This window comes from Daktulosphaira vitifoliae, unplaced genomic scaffold, assembly GCF_025091365.1.
Source record: "Daktulosphaira vitifoliae isolate Bord-2020 unplaced genomic scaffold, ASM2509136v1 Scaffold_2, whole genome shotgun sequence".
In the NCBI taxonomy this organism is placed as follows: Eukaryota; Metazoa; Arthropoda; class Insecta; order Hemiptera; family Phylloxeridae; genus Daktulosphaira; species Daktulosphaira vitifoliae.
The window spans coordinates 4,447,454-4,464,512 of record NW_026099573.1 but is presented as its reverse complement, the minus strand read 5'-3'; positions in this window follow the sequence as shown (position 1 = coordinate 4,464,512).

Below are 17,059 nucleotides of genomic sequence, written 5' to 3'. Positions count from 1 at the left end.
GCCGTGTCAAGGTACATGTAAAACATTTGACAAATAACTGTCAACCCATTTTTCCCCAATTTTTGCTTGAACATATATATTACCTTTACCAATAGCCATAATATATTTACCATCACCAATACGTATAAATAATTTTCTGGCAAGGTCAGAAGAATTTTGGTTATAAGCATTGAATCGGATATTGGTTCACCTAACTGTTTTAATTGTTTACTCAAGTTTTCTAATTTTGATATATGTTGTGCCATATTATCATTTTTATCCATAACATAACTATAAAATTTTTGCTGAATCAATGTAATTGATGTATCAGACTTTTGTTCATATACACTCAGTAATTTATTCCACATACCTTTTGCTGTGTCACAGTTCATTATATAATCTAATGACTGCTCATCTACTGACATAACTATAAAACGTTGAGCCTTAGCATCTGTCATTAACCATTTTTGCTGCACTTGTTCTAAACGCAATTGTGCCTCTGTGTCTGTTTCTGTATCATGTTTTATAATTTGAATTGGATATTCATAACTTCCATCTATTACAGAGAACAACACATCATATGATTTTAATATTACCGTCATTTGAAATTTCCATTTTGCCCAATTCTCACTGCCGTTTAGTTTGTTAATTTTTATAGATTCGTTTTCCATGATAACGAATTTCCTGTACACTGTCTGCACACAATAAAAAATTACAATAATATTTAACACGATCGACGCACTTACTACGCGAACGCACTTTAAATTTCACGATTAATTATATTACTAAAAAAACATCTAAATATTGAGTACTGGGCCCATAACCTGTTGAATGGAATAGGTTATGTAATTAAAAGATTTAGAAATTATTCGTAATATAATAGTATTTAATATAAAATGTCAAAACATATAATATAAGAGATGTACAACGGCAACGGGTCACTTTACTCGATAGACGGTGAAACTACGACTAAACTGTAAACATGTATACAATAGGCTGCATTGAGTAAAACAACATAATCGTAAAAGGAATGTGTCCCTTTGACCTTGTACTTTACTAACATAAGTAAAAATACATTAAACTGTTATCTTAAATAATATTACTGTACCCAGTGTGTTGTTTAATAACATCAACAGTTATAGTACGTGCATGTGCATTCATATTCAATCTGTGAAATACGACCGCTAACGAACGAAATTTAAAATCTAGCTATTTTTGAATTGATAATTCTGATATGATATCAATTTAGGGCATAATTTTTAAGTAATAATTATATTAATTACTTTAAAACATGCATTGTTATATAAATTTTATAATAAGTTTAATGGTGGATATATATTTTAGATTCTATGAATTTTTTTTTATAACTTATATTTTAATGAAAAATTACGAATATATACCTTGTTAATTAAACGCGAATTATAACTAGTGTACTTACTTGATTTGTATGTTTTAACATTGAATTAATATCACTTTAACTTGTTAATAAAAGTTTTTAATATGTGCATGCAATTGTTATATTTTATTAATATTTTGTATATCTCGTGTTAGAGATTTATAACTTTTTATCCTATATTTAGGATTATTTCTCTTCGATGCGAAGATGAGAAGGTATTAATTATACCATGATGTTTTTTTTTGTCTGTCACTACTTTTTCTCAGCTCTCGCCGAACTGGTTTCTTTCAATAATACGTCAAAAGTTTACAAATCGTATCTAGTCGAAGACATTACCTTCAAAAATTGAAAAAATTTCCTTTGTTTCCCGTAAATGTTGAAAATCCCCAAAAATTTGTAATTTTTGATGTTTTTTTTTAAAACTTCCATAACTTTTTCAAAATTAACAAATCAACCTACTGTTTTTTATATATTGAAACCTTAGATATTTCCCTTTTATTTAATATCATTTTTTGGAAGATTTAACACTTAACATGCTCACAGGGGAAGATTAAAAATAGCAACTTTTTTATAAAAACTAGCTTTTTCAACTTAACTCTTAAAATTTTTTCGGATATACTGTATCCTTTAAACATATATCAAAATAAAGCTCATATCATTTACTATAACAAAAAAAAATTTGAAACAAAAAAACGGCTGCCGTAATTTTAAAAAATTCTATTCTTGTGTTCAAATTTTCAACTTTTTGAATAATGTAAGTATCAACATAAATTTATTTTTTCTAAATACATTATATATACCTCTTCCATTTAACATACTTTTTATTTAAATTTGGCACTTTTCCTTTATACAGGGGGCTTTCAAAACTTGAAAAATTCGTATAAAAAGTAGAACTTTTGAAAATGTTCTGGAAATTCTGCGTCCTTTAAATATATGTCAAATTAAAGCTTACAATAAAAACTTTAAGTTCAAAAAAAAAAATTTTTCCAAACACCTTTTCTTCTATAAGAACATGGCCGTCGAATTTAACGAAATAATTTTGAAAATTGAACGAACAAAAATAACTTTTTTTTATTGAAAGGTTACAAATATATAAAAATCAAATTAATTGGCCGCAACGAGAAATTTGTAACTTTCATGGCGTTTTACAAAGTTATAAGTAAAGGGTCGCCAACCTACTGGGCGAGACAGTATATTGTCGGACCACAATAGGATTTTTAAAAAAAATTAACTTTTTTATATTAAAACAATTAGAAAAAAATATAAAATTAATAAATATTAAAGTTGATGTCCGTTGAGTCGTTGATAGTAGATGTACACCAAAACCTCGTGACAGTTGTCACATAACCATATTGATGAGGGATGACCTTATACAAGGCCGTTGCCCGTACCTTATAAACTAGGGGAGTTGATTTTTGAAAGGAAAAAAAAAAATACACGAGTCCATTGAAGATGGAACACGCAAAAAAAGAAGAAACAGATGATGGTTAATTTAAATTAAGGGGACTTTATTAAATAAAAAAAAACAAAAAATTAAGTTATTACGAGGCAAAAAACCGAATGGTCAAAAAACCTCGTCTACAAATTAAAGGGGACAAAGAAAGAGAAAAAAAAAAACAGATATTAATAAAAAAATAGTTACACCTACACTTTTATTGTTAGAGAATACGATGAACGTCTTCGGGTACCCGCCGGCTATTAATCGCAGCATTGCCGCTAAGCACGGCGGGTATACGTCCCAAGTAAGCGACTGGTTTCTGGCAGTTAGTCTTAGCTTGCAAGACGTTGGGACACCCCGGAATAAAATGCACTACGTCACCACATTGAACCAATAATATATACATATCATCCATAAAATATAATATAAGACCTAAAAAAATCACAAAAAAATATGGATATAACATGACAGGTGGTCTTGTACACGCCTGCCATGTTGCGGGACCTAAATAAAAAAATATAGGGGCACCTACACAAAAAAAAAACTATAAAAAATATAAAAAAAATTCGCCACACGTGCTTATGGCACGGCGCACTAAAAAATAACTGGCTCAAAACATTATATAATAAACTATACATTACCAGCCCCTAAGGGCTCAAGAAGCTGGAGGCAGGTTTAGCCGACGCCATTAAACACAAAATTTACATAATTAACGAACAGAGGACACTCACGTAAAAAAATGTATATATATAAAAAAAACAGTTGTAGCGCACACAACAAAAATTACGACCGCTACGGACGGGAAGTAGTGCGACCAGTTCCGACTATGGCTATTCCCCGACAACCTGTCCGACGTTTGACCCGGCGGTCCGTTGGCGACCAAACGGCTAGCCATTAGAGTAGGGGTAAAAAAATAACTAAATACCCAGTGCCGGAAATTATTAAAAACAATTTAAATCATATGGCGACAATGTATGCGGTGAGCAGTGCAAATGACGTTCAAGATAGGAAAGGAGCGGGGTGAATGTACACACAAATGCCGTCCATGAACCGGTCTGAAGTAGTACACAGCTGACTATCTCGCACGCGCATAAACAAATCACAACACCTTATCATGATAATTTTACGGACAAACGCCGTCACAGTCCGCATTCGGCTCAACACAAATATATATATATACAAATAGATAAAAAAAATAAATAGATATTTTTGTCACGTTACATTATAAATATCTTATATATTTTCTTTTTATTTGATATAAATTTTGTGATTATTTAACCCTTTACCTGCCTACATGGAAGGATTCAAACTAGCAATTTTTACAAAACTCACTTTTTTCAACTAAACTTTAAAAAAAATTGTTCTGACGACCTATTTTCTATGTGTAAATGGCAGTGAAAGTTGAACCAAAAATAGGACTTTATTTTGTTTTGGAATAATTCCCCAATTTCTTAATATTAATAACTATTTACAGATTCTATACTTATCCCAACTATGCCACGTCTATACTATACCATGACCCCATTGTGCTACCGTTTTTTTAAGGTTTTTTCCTATTTTCAAAAAATATACATATATGTTTATATATTGGTTGGTCAGAAAATAAAAGATATAGACACAGTAAAGACATTTTAATTTAGGTAAAATTAACATTTTACTTATGAACTTTATCTTAATGTGTGCATGTCGTATATCAAAATAGCGAATTCGACGTTTAAAATTCGTACTTTACACTCTAACCGTATAGCTTATCTGGAAAATGCATTTTTTTTTTTCGTCAACCGATATTACGTATATATTATATGACCGCGCATAACTTTAGGCGTGTGATAAGTTGTGTTAGTTTATGTCGTGTTTCATCCTCCCTATCATAAGACTTAGTGGAGGAGGAGAGGTTCTTCACCACTTAATGTTAATTTACGTTGGATTGAATCCCCTCCACACCTCTTCACAAACACCCAGGTAGCATGGTTGGCGGGTGATGCGGGGGGGGGGGGATCAGAATTACCATTTTTATCCTATTATAAGGAAATTAAAAGATAATTTGACCATAAATTTTTAATCTTTAGGGCAACCTAAACTCTGGTTCTCGTGCGAACTGCGCGCTCATCGTAGTCACCGCCTGGATCCAGCAGGAGAGGAGTGGACTGAGCCTCGCCCTGGACAAGGCCAAAGCGGTCTTGTTCACGGACAGGTACAAGTTCACTCCTCCAAGGCTCTCCGTGCTGTGGGTGGAGATCCCGTTTAAGGACTCCATGACTTATCTGGGCCTTGTCGTAGACAAACGTCTAAAGTTCGGGTCACACATTACTCGTGCGGCCAGCGGCCTCAGAAGGTCATGAATTGCCTGGCAGGACTCATGCCCAATCTGGGAGGGCCGAGAGAGATACGGCGCAGACTTTAAGTCAGCGTCGTACATTCGGTCCTTTTGTACGGGTCTTCGGTTTGAGCGGATACTCTTGAGTATTCGTGAAGAGTATTCGTGAAGTTATGCCTCATGGCATAACTTCCAGGGCGGTCCACAATTATGCCGGTCATGAAAAAAAAAAAAAAAGGACAACCTAAACTGCACAAAGTTAATCACTACTTTTTATGAGTGAATAAACAACTATGAAATATATATTTAACTATAAATTTTAATATTTGAAAATAATATAAAAAAATATATAAAATGTATCAATTTCCTTAAAAAAGACTTCGAAAAAAATCATTTATTGATGTATGAGTATCATCTTTACTCTCTTGATTTTTTTTTTTTTGAAGACCATCGCCTTCAGCTAATTCATCAAAATTTAACTTTTGAGTTAAATTTTCATGGTTATTATTATTTTTTTGCTGGCAATCTTCACTTAAATAAGCAGAATTGAGAACGTTGATTTCATTTTCATTCTGATTTCTATAATTTTAAAATTATATAATATGAAAATTAATTTTTCACGAAACCAGTGAATTAAATAATTTTATTTCTTTTAAATTGTTCTATAAAATGCTATATAAATTATGACCGCTAATATTTTGATATAGATTTTAATAACGCTATGATTATTTAATTTGATTAGTTTAATTACATTAAATTTGATGTTATAATTATAATCAAATATATTACATTAAAATTTTTAAGTATGCTTATTGTTTTAAAATCTTAAATATTGTACATAATATTACACTAATTATTCATTTTTTTACTTCAGAATTAGGAATAATAATTTTGTGTACTATCGTATACTAAACTTATTGTTAAATTATAAATGCCTTTTTTCTGTCAATATTTAAATTAATAAATAAATTAGTATTATTTCGAATATAATGATAGTTTAAAATAAAAAAAACCCAGCACAGGGGGGTGACGGCACAGTGGGGTCGTGGCATAGTTGGGTCCAGTATAGATGTAATCTGACAGTGATTAAAATCACTATCATAAGAAACGCTTCGATGCAAATCTGTAGATAGTGTTTAATTAAAAAAAAAAATTTGTTAAAATAACATATTTTTGAATATGGTAGCCATTTGCGCATAGAAGATAGGTCGTCGGGACAAATTTTTTTTTTTCATTTTATAGTACATAAAATAAGCTTTAATTTGATATATGTTTAAAAGCCGCAGTATTTCCTGAACATTTTCAAAAATTAAGTTGAAAAAGTTAATTTTTGTAAAAAAGTTGCTATTTTAAATCCCCCCCAATGTGCAGGTTAAGTGATAGATTTTCAAAAAAATGATATCAAATTAAAGGTAAATATCTAAGGTTTTAGTATAGAGAAAAATTATGTTGATTTGTTGATTTTTCAAAAAGTTATAGAAGTTTTAAGAAAAAAAATTTGTTGACAAATTCACATGGAAAAATAATTAAAAGATCATCAATATTCAAATTTTAAACATTATTTGTTAATACAAATTTATATTTTTTTATAATGTTACTTTTATAATTTTTGTTAAGAATCTTAAATGATGGAAATATAGCAATATTGTGACGAAATAGGAACAAAAGTAAGATGAAATTTTTTAAACACTATTCATGTTTCTCCCATAATTAGTGTTGGAGACTTCAAGGGTTTTGTGGGTAATCAACTTATGATTCTATGTTTGATTGTTTCTAAAGTATATTTTGTAATAAGAGCAAAAAAATAACTAAAAAACTTGGAGGAAATTGTAACGTGACAAAAGTATCTAGTTATTTTTTTGTCTATTTGTATATACAGGGTGTAAATCTTTCGAACCATAGTAATATATAGGNTATATATATATTTGTTTATGCGACGGCGTTTGTCAGTAAAATTATCATGATAAGGTATTGTGATTTATTTATGCGCGTGCGAGATAGTCAGCTGTGTACTACTTCAGACCGGTTAATGGACGGCATTTGTGTGTACATTCACCCCGCTCCTTTCCTATCTTGAACGTCATTTGCACTGCTCACCGCATACGTTGTCGCCTAATGATTTAACTTGTCTTAGTAATTTCCGGCACTGGGTATTAAGTTTTTTTTGACCCCTACTCCAAAGGCTAGCCGTGTGGTCGCCAACGGACCGCCGGGTCAAACGTCGGACGGGTTATCGGAAATTAGCCATCATCGAAACTGGTCATCGCTAATTTTCGTCCGTAGCGGTCGTAATTTTTGTTGTGTGCGCTACAACTGTTTTTTTTATATATATACATTTTTTTTACGTGAGTGTCCGCTATTCATTTATTATGTAGTTTTTTTTATTGGCGTCGGCTGAACCTACCTCCAGTTTTGTTAGCCCTTCGGGGCTGGTAATGTATATTTTTGTTTTAATGTTTTGAGCCAGTTTTTTTTAGTGCGCCGTGCCATAAGCATGTGTGGCGAATTTTTTTATATAGTTTTTTTTGTGTAGGTGCCCCTATATTTTTTTTATTTAGGTCCTGCAACATGACAGGCATGTACAAGACCACCTGTCATGTTATATCTATATTTTTTGTGATTTTTTTATAGATTTTATGGGTGATATGTATATATTATTGTTTCAATGTGGTGACGTAGTGCATTTTATTCCGGGGTGTCCCAACGTCTTGCAAGCTAAGCCTAACTGCCAGAAACCAGTCGCTTACTTGGGACGTATACCCGCCGTGCTTAGCGACAATGCTGCGATTAATAGCGGGCGGGTACCCGAAGACGTTCATCGTATTCTCTAATAATAATAATAGTGTAGGTGTAACTATTTTTTTTATTAATATCTGTTTTTTTTTTCTCTCTCTTTCTTTGTCCCTTTTAATTTGTAGACGAGGTTTTTTGACCATTCGGTTTTTTGCCTCGTAGTAACTTAATTTTTTTTTGTTTTTTTTTTTTTACTTAATAAAGTCCCCTTAATTTAACTTAACCATCATATTTTTCTTTGTTTTGCGTGTTCCATCTTCAATGGACTCGTGTATTTTTTTTTTCCTTTCAAAAATCAACTCCCCTATTAATTTTGTTCTTAATGGCTCATAACGTTTTTAACGATTTTGGTCCTTTGGACATTGTTATTTGCCTAAAACCATGTTTTAGAAACAAGAGTTGCCGTGCCTTCTCGTGATGTACACACAAGTGCCGCCTGTTGCCGTTCACATTCCTGGACATTTTTCTACGATTTTTAGTGGACTGTTACAGTCATCGAGTCAATATACACCGTGCCATCATCATCCATCATCAACGTCGAAGCCATCGAAGACTTCAATTAATTATGATAGAATTATTATTATTATTGATTCATATTTTTCTCTCTGTAGGGTGTTCCCTTTTCAGATTATTTTGTAATTTCAGGTATCCAAAAGCTCTCCGTAGGTCAGTCTATTTTTTTTTTTAGCCATGATGTCTAATTCCGTGCGCTCATTAATTATTGAATTATTATTCAGGGTATTTTGAGGAGAGAAGATTACAAGTTAACTTAAATTAATTTTGTCTCTTGTGTTTTGATACACACTTAATTTTTTTTATTTCTTATTTCGGTACTGCACAATGTATTTCCGGCTACCGTAAGTAATTTTTTTTTTTGACGTGTTTTAGTTGCTAATCAGGTTCGTGAGTTTTGTCCGACTGTTATGCAAACACGTGTCAATTTTTTTGTAGGTTTTTTATTTAATTATGATGTTACTCTGATTAATAACCTTTAATAATTTATTAAATTTTAGAGACTTAATTTTTTTGTGTCGCAGCACATTTGTTTTAGTGTAATTATCTCTCAAATATAGTTAATTTATTCAATGTTAAATTCTAGTCGTTCTCGGTGAACGCGAACCAATATATAATTTTAATATTTTCTTGATTAATGCTACTTCGTGTCAAGATGACACAGCTGACTTCTCGCAATGCGTTGTTGTGATTTATTTTTTTTTCTATTTATTATTAATTTTTTTTTACTTGCGTTTTTGACGCCAGTCAATTTTTTCTATGCTTATTGCATTTAATTTCAGTCATTAATGATCTCAATTTTTTTTCTAATTTTTTGGTGTTGTGAATTTTATTTCAAACACGTAATTATTTTCACTCTTGAATTTTTCTGTGTTTTCTAAGCGTAATTTCTCTTTTTCAATTAATTATTATTTTTTTTTTCTAATTTTTCATACAATGTGTGATATTGGCTCATACATTTTCATAAATTTTATCGTTACCAAGAATATGGTGGTCATGGTGAAGCCATAGCCTTCATGTTATTTTTGTCTCTCTGGGATTTTTTTCTACTTCGTGCTTTAAGCATATTCACTTGTGATATTTTGGTTGTGATTGTGGTGAAAACCTGAAGCTCTTTTTGCCACCTTTTTGTGTGCTGAAGACTGCGATTTATTGTGGACCTTTGCGCCCAATTAAGTGTGTTCTACACACCGCGATAAACTTTTATAGTTATCGGCTTATTATTTTTTTTGTTATCACAGTGCGTTGTGATATTAACTTAATTTAGTTGAACCGTTGTTCACATTAATATATATTACGTAATTTTTTGTTGTACCCGCACTTATTAATATCTTTGGACTTTTTGTTCCATTTGATTTTTTTTACTTGTGAAAGTACTGTTTCTTTGTTATTTATTTTGATATTATTATTATTTTGTTTTTTCAGCTATAATTGCTGATTTTGATACTTTTTATAATTATTTTTGTTGAGTTTCATTTTTTTTTATTCTTGTTTAATTTTTGTTGTATCCAGTAAGGTATCAGACCGACTGTGAACAATCTATTTATTATTAATTTATTCTTCTTAGCATTTTACACGCATTTGTTATTTTGTTAAAATTTTTTTGTGTTGATTTTTATTTTTTGTCTGAAAGATGTCTGAAAGTGCGGGGAAACGTACGTCAAAGCAACCTGAACGGTTGGGCGTCGACCCGCAAGCTACTTCTGCTTTTGAGCGTTCTCGGCTATTACCTCCTATTTCTCCCGTGCGTACAGAGACCACGGAATTTGAGTCGAACAATACTTTGGATGGTCTTCGGTTAATGGTAATCGACAACTCGTCAGTTTGTTACCAGAATAGTGAAAAGGCTAAAAAACGCAGTGATCGGTTGGAAGAAGCGTTAATTGAAATAGCGGCTAGTGCCAAACGGACAGATGAGCGATTCGAATTGTTTATGAAGTCTATGTCTGATCTAAAAAATCATTGTGATGAATCTACTAAAAAATTGTCGAGTGATATTGTCCGTGTTGAAAATTTGTGTCTAGAGTCTTCTAGTAAATTATCCAGTGATATTGAGTCTGTTAGAACTGAGGTTGATGGATATGTTACCGCCACTATCAATCGCTGTAAAGGTATTGATGGGCAAGTTCGTGAAGTGGGTAATCGTCTTGATGTCATTTCCAAGACTACCCTGGATTTAAAGGCTGAATTTGATAGTTTTAAGTTAAAAATTCTTTCTGGTGAACAGGTGAATAGTGATCCTGTGACTGCAGTTCCTGCGTCCAGGCCTTCAGTGTCTTTCGCGCCTCCTGTTTTGTCTTCCACCTATTCGTTGCCTTCTAGTAATATGCCAGGTGTGCATAGTTCCTTATATAATAGTAACTCTTCTTTTTCATTGTTAAGTGAAAAGTTTCATGAGGCAGTTCCTGAGTTCTCTGGTCGACTAAATGATGTTCACCCTGAATTATTTTTGAGTCAGGTCGATTCTTATTTTGAGAATGTGGTGGCTTCTGAACAGCAGAAAATTAATTGTGTGCAGCGTCGTCTAATACAAATTGCTAGAATTTGGTATGATGCTCTTGTTCCTCCGCCTATTACTTTTGAAGAGTTCAAAGTTTTGTTTAGAGCTCAGTTTTGGTCTGAGGCTGTTCAACATCGTGTTTACGATGAGGTTTTGCGTCCCTATAAATATACTTCTTTTTACTGGACTGACAACTCATGCGATGCAGTGGATTGCTAAGGCGCGGTTCTTGGACCCGCCTATCTCTCCTTCTCGTCAAGTGAGAGTTATATGTCAGCACTTCAATGACAGTATTTGTACTGCTCTTTTAGGCCGCAATCCCAAATCTACCTCTGAACTTTTGTCAGTCTTGTCTGNCTACATCTGAACTTTTGTCTGTCTTGTCTGAGTTAGAGAACTCACAATCTTTTCATTCTTTTACTTATAATCATAATTCTTCTAATAATGTGGGATATACAGTGGAAACACGGCCCACCACTCAAAATGAACGTCGGCAGTACAATAATTATAATAATTATCGTCGTGGTAATTATAATAATAATAATTTCCGTGGTCGCGGTAATGTTTCNTAATTTCCGTGGTCGCGGTAATGGTCAGAGGGACCAACCGGATCAACAGCATCCAAATATGTCTGTTCAGGGAAACGGAGAGACGAACGCTTGAGGGACTCGGCCCCGTCACGTTCGTCACTACCTCCAGTCGAGCCCTCTTCTCACCCTGCTGTGAATCTTTTAAAAAATAGTGTCTGTTCTTTTTCATCACCAGAATTAAATTTAGTTTTGTTCAGTCTTCCCTATCGTGCTCTCTTAGACTCAGGTGCGACTTGCTCTGCTGTCTCTGAAGACACATTTAAAATTCTTAGTTCTAAGGTTTCTGATGTTAAGTTGTTGCCCCAGCTACCAGTGACTGGTATTACAATTTCTACCGCTGTAGGTGGTCGTACCAAAAAGGTTCATAGTCAGGTGCTTTTGAGTTTTTCTATTTGTGATTATGTTTTTGAGTGTATTTTTTTTATTGTACCGCAATTGTCGGTTTCTTTTATTTTGGGTGAAGATTTTCTTCACAAGTATTNTGTCGGTTCCTTTTATTTTGGGTGAAGATTTTCTTCACAAGTATTGTGTAATTTTAGATTATTCTTGTAATTTAATTAAATTTTCTTTGTGTGGCCTTGAAGTGCCGTTTTTGTCAACCAGTGATATGAATAGTGAAGTTAAATTATCTTCAATTAAATTGTCAGCTGCTCCTATTGTTGTATCTGAGTCCGAATTTGACCAGTGTGAATCTGCGGTTAGCAGTTTGTCAGCAGTTATTTCATCTGAAAGAGCTTCATTTAGCCTTAATCATTTATCTACTCAGTCTACTCTTAGTGAGAGCGTTATTCGTGAGAAGGTTGATGAAATTCCTAGTCTTGATTCTAGTCAGAAGTCACAATTGTTTGATGTTTTAAATAGTTACCGTTACCGTTGTGTTTAGTGACCGGCCTGGTCTAAATAATTTATACACATGTAAATTTGAAGTTGTCAAAGATGAACCCTTTAAGATCAAGCCTTATCCCATTCCTTTTTCACAGCGGTCTGCTGTTGAAAAAGAGTTGAATCGCATATTAGAGTGGGGGGTGATTGAACGTAGTTCGTCACCTTATGCTAGTCCGATCATCTGTGTTAAAAAACCAGATGGATCTGATTGTTTATGTCTTGACGCTCGTCGGATTAATTAGTTCCTATGCGTGATTCGTCTCCGCCTTTGGATGAGATTTTAGCTCGGTTTTTCGGTAAACAGTATTTTTCGTCCGGTTATTGGCAGGTTGGATTACATCCGTCCGTCCGGAAATATGTATCTTTTGTATACAATGGACGTACTTATTCTTTTTGTCGTGTTCCTTTTGGTCTTAATATTTCTAACACTGCATTTGGTAAAGCTTTGGAAGCGTCACTTGCATGTTACACTTTTGATTCATTCGCTGGACATGAAAGTGATGTTCAAGCTTATGTAGACGACGTTTTTGTTTCTACAGTGTCTTTTGAGGACCATATTAAATGTCTGTCTGATCTGTTCCAAAATATTCTAAAGTCAGACATGACACTAAAATTTTCAAAGTGGCGACCCTGCCAGGATATATAATTTTAATATTAAAATTGCATTAAATTTAAGAGTTGACACTAATTAATCATTCGTCGAGTTCATAATTAAATTTTATAAATGATCTAATTTACCAATTTACCAACAACAAAAAGTTGTTTTTGCTAGTTTTAAGGAGACATAAAAAACCAAATATTGTTACCCATATGTATATACAAATAAAACTAACCAAATTCAAGGAGTAATAAACTAATTACAGAACTACAGCAAAAATTACAATAATATCAATAAATCGAACAGAAAATGGCTCATCATTCTCTCATAAATTTAATTCATGCCATTTCCCCTAAAAAAAACATGAAATAAGGATATTTTATTTAGACAGACATGACTAGAAATTTATTTAAGGTCCATTTCTAATGCTTTATAAAGTTATTACTTTTTATAATGCCAACATTTATGATATGTATCATTTTAGATAGTTAAATAATGTTTAACTAATTATATTTATAGAAAATTGTTAGTAAGGTAAATGAATGATTGGTGACTAAACTACTTTTGAACAATTATTTCGGAAGTCATATATATTTTTGTATTTAAGTAGAAGAAGGAATACTACACAGAAATATCTATTCATTAAAATAATCATATGCCATGCTATACCCCAATCTACATTTTGAAGCTTTAATAATTTTCAATTGTTATCAATCAATCATTATTCTAATTAGGACATTTTCTACCATTTTAATTGCTAGTTTATTATGAATGTTACCACCAAAAAAAGATGATATCATTATGAGATTCAGAAATGGACCTGAAAAATAATAGATAATTAATTTCCAAAATTATGTGTAACCAAAAAAACAAAAAAATGTTTATATTATTACTAGTATCAAAGATATCGAGAGATTAACGATACCTGTACGATCACCTGTATCTGTATAATTACCTATTATTCAGATTCAAGCTTAATAAGCTTAATACGTGATTAATTTTCGCATCAAGTTCATCAATTCTGCTTTCTAAACGATTTGAATCACTGAAATTATTCCAAGGGACAAGTGGTAAACTCGTACTAATTTTTAAAAATTATATATGATATAAATATATTTTTTTTTGTATTGAACTTTTGAATTATATAAATCTTAAAACTTACAGAGATCTATTAAGTTGTAAAATATCCATACCGTAAGGATGTATGTTTTGATTAAAGTGTTTATTGAGAAAACAAAATGGAATTTGCGGCTTTAAAAATTCATTTAAAATTCCATTCGATAATTGATCTTTCCAATCAAATAAATCATTTAATGGTTTATGATTTGTAACTACTTCCGATGCCTACAATAAAGGATAGAATTATTTAAGCTTCAATATTCAAATATTTTGTTACTTGTTGATCCATGTAAAGTACTGAGAATAAAAATAAAAAACTTATTATTATTATAGTATTTAAAATAATCAAAAAAATTTCATTAGTTATACTAAAGTTAAATTTAAAAAATGTTGAAAAAAATAAAATGCCAATGATAATTTTCAATTTTTTTATGTCCATATCTATAAACTATAAAATCATAATATAATTCTCACGAAAATATTTTAAATCAAATTTAATGAAAATCAAGGTGTATTATATCAACAGTTATTACTACAGTAATACAATTTTTTATGTAATCAGCTGTTTCAAAATATTATTATAATTTATCCACAACAAATAAGTGAAAAGTGAACTACACTAGGTGATACAGAGTTTCTCAAATCTACCTAATTGATAACACCTATAATTTTTGATACGCTTAACATTTTATTAATTATTTTAGCTTCGATGCGAAGCTAAAAAGATATTAATTTTACTACAATGTGCTTTTTTAATAATTATTGGCTTAGAGTACGTTTACAGCATATTATTACCATTAATAAAAAATTTCACATTTTATATTATTAATATTTTTTAACTTACGCCTAATTATAGGCGGGAATGAAATATGTAATGAGTTTGAAAGTCCATTGATCAGCTTGTGACAAGAATAAAAATTATATTATTATAAATATATTACAGGTAAAATAACATACTATTATTTTCACTAAGAAAAATTGATGCCTAAAGGTATATTAGGTAGTGAAAGAAGTAGAGGCATATATATTTAATTATGTAACATTAAGAGCACGGTAAATAAAGGAATGATGCATTTCTTGATTATTACTTATCATTTGTAGTTAGTATGTTAAAACTACTCTTACTTCATATTCACTTGAATAATGATGATAGAATCTCGAATGATGATTTGAAGTTATTCGAAGCATTCGTTTAAATTATAAGAGGGGAGTTAATAAGAAGAGAATTATTTTGAATTTATCAAAGCGTATAAATTTAAAAGCAATGTGTTAATTATTTTAATAAATATAAGTTTATAGATTAAGCGATAAAAGTTAAATTTAGAGTTAAAACATTACACGTACAAAGAATGCACTGGTATTAACCGTAAGAAGAAAAACCATGATATTAATTTGGTAGAAGAAAAAAAAGTGAATGAGAGGGAGAGTTTTAGTTTTTTTATAATAGGAAATGAATGTTCAGTCAATACGTGGGCGGCATAAATGAGACTTATGACTCATAATATTTTAGCTTTCATGCGAATCTATAAGAAGGTATTGGTTTTACTATGATGAGTTTTTTTTTTTTTTGTGTCCCTTATCACTTTTTCTCAAAAGCTTACGAACTTAGGAGTGTGGAAATCGAATATACAGAGGTTCTTACTAAGATGCTGATGTCTCACCAAATAACTCTATTTCAGACTAAACTTTTTTTAATTATACCAAATTGTTTTATTTTATTAAGGCCTGAGGTCAGACCTAAAATATAGAGGGAGCAGCTGATACGATCACATTATGAAATCATATATCATATTATTATTGTAACGCCGACTAGTCTTATATCGTTGACACAGTGACACACGTATTACTGCAGGAGGACAGACTGCACACATAAACACTTTTGCAATTCATGGTCAATGTGCCATAATAATATATCCCTAACGGCAGTTGATTTTTTACCATCATCGCGACCATAACTCTTGTCTTATATTTAACTTAACTTACCTACCACGTATATAGTACACTGTGTGTGTCGCCGTCAGCTCCTGTTGGATTATATCATCTCTAGGTATCTAGTAGGTTGTTCTATTTATTTAATTTTTTACTTAATAAATATTTATATCGTTGTTAACCAAGAGTGTTTTATATATATATATATATATATATATATATTGTAGTGCGACCCTTGGTAGTTCCTCTAAGGGAATATAAATTAAATAGGAAACATCAGCAGGGTCGAATTCAGAGCAGGGCAAGAGGGCATAGTCTAGGGGCGTATATTNATATAATAAAAATTGATCACTTGTGGCTAGTTAATTAAGTAAAATTAAAACTATATTAAAAATATTATTAATTTAAAAAAACTAAAAAATATTAAAAATATTAAACTCAAAAGCCACAAAAAAATTAATGAAAAGTCGCGGATACGTATTTCAGAAACAATGTTACATAATTTTGAAATTATGTTTTCGTTATTATAATATTTCTTTTATAACCCTGTTATAAAAGAAATAGCTAAATTAAATGGGTATAACAAAAACATAATTTCAAAATTAGTCCGAAAACAAGTGGAAAAAAGANAAATTAGTCCGAAAACAAAAGTGGAAAAAAGAAAGGACACAGCTAGTACTCTCACCAGCGAGGGGGAACAAAAAGTAATTAGATCACCAATTTTATATTATCCGGGCATCTCAAATGGATTAACTAAAATATTTAAGAATTTTGGTATTACTTTGGTAACATCTAAGAGTATTAATTTAAGAGATTTATTAGGTAACCCTAAAGATAAGGTAAATGAAGGGGAGAAATCAGGCATTTATAAAATACAATGTGAAAGGTGAAAGTTGTAATAAATGTTACGTAGGACAAACAAAAAGAAATATAGGGGTCAGGTTTAAAGAGCACTTAAGAAATATTAAAAATCAAGAAGTTGAGAAATCTCCAGTGGCTGAA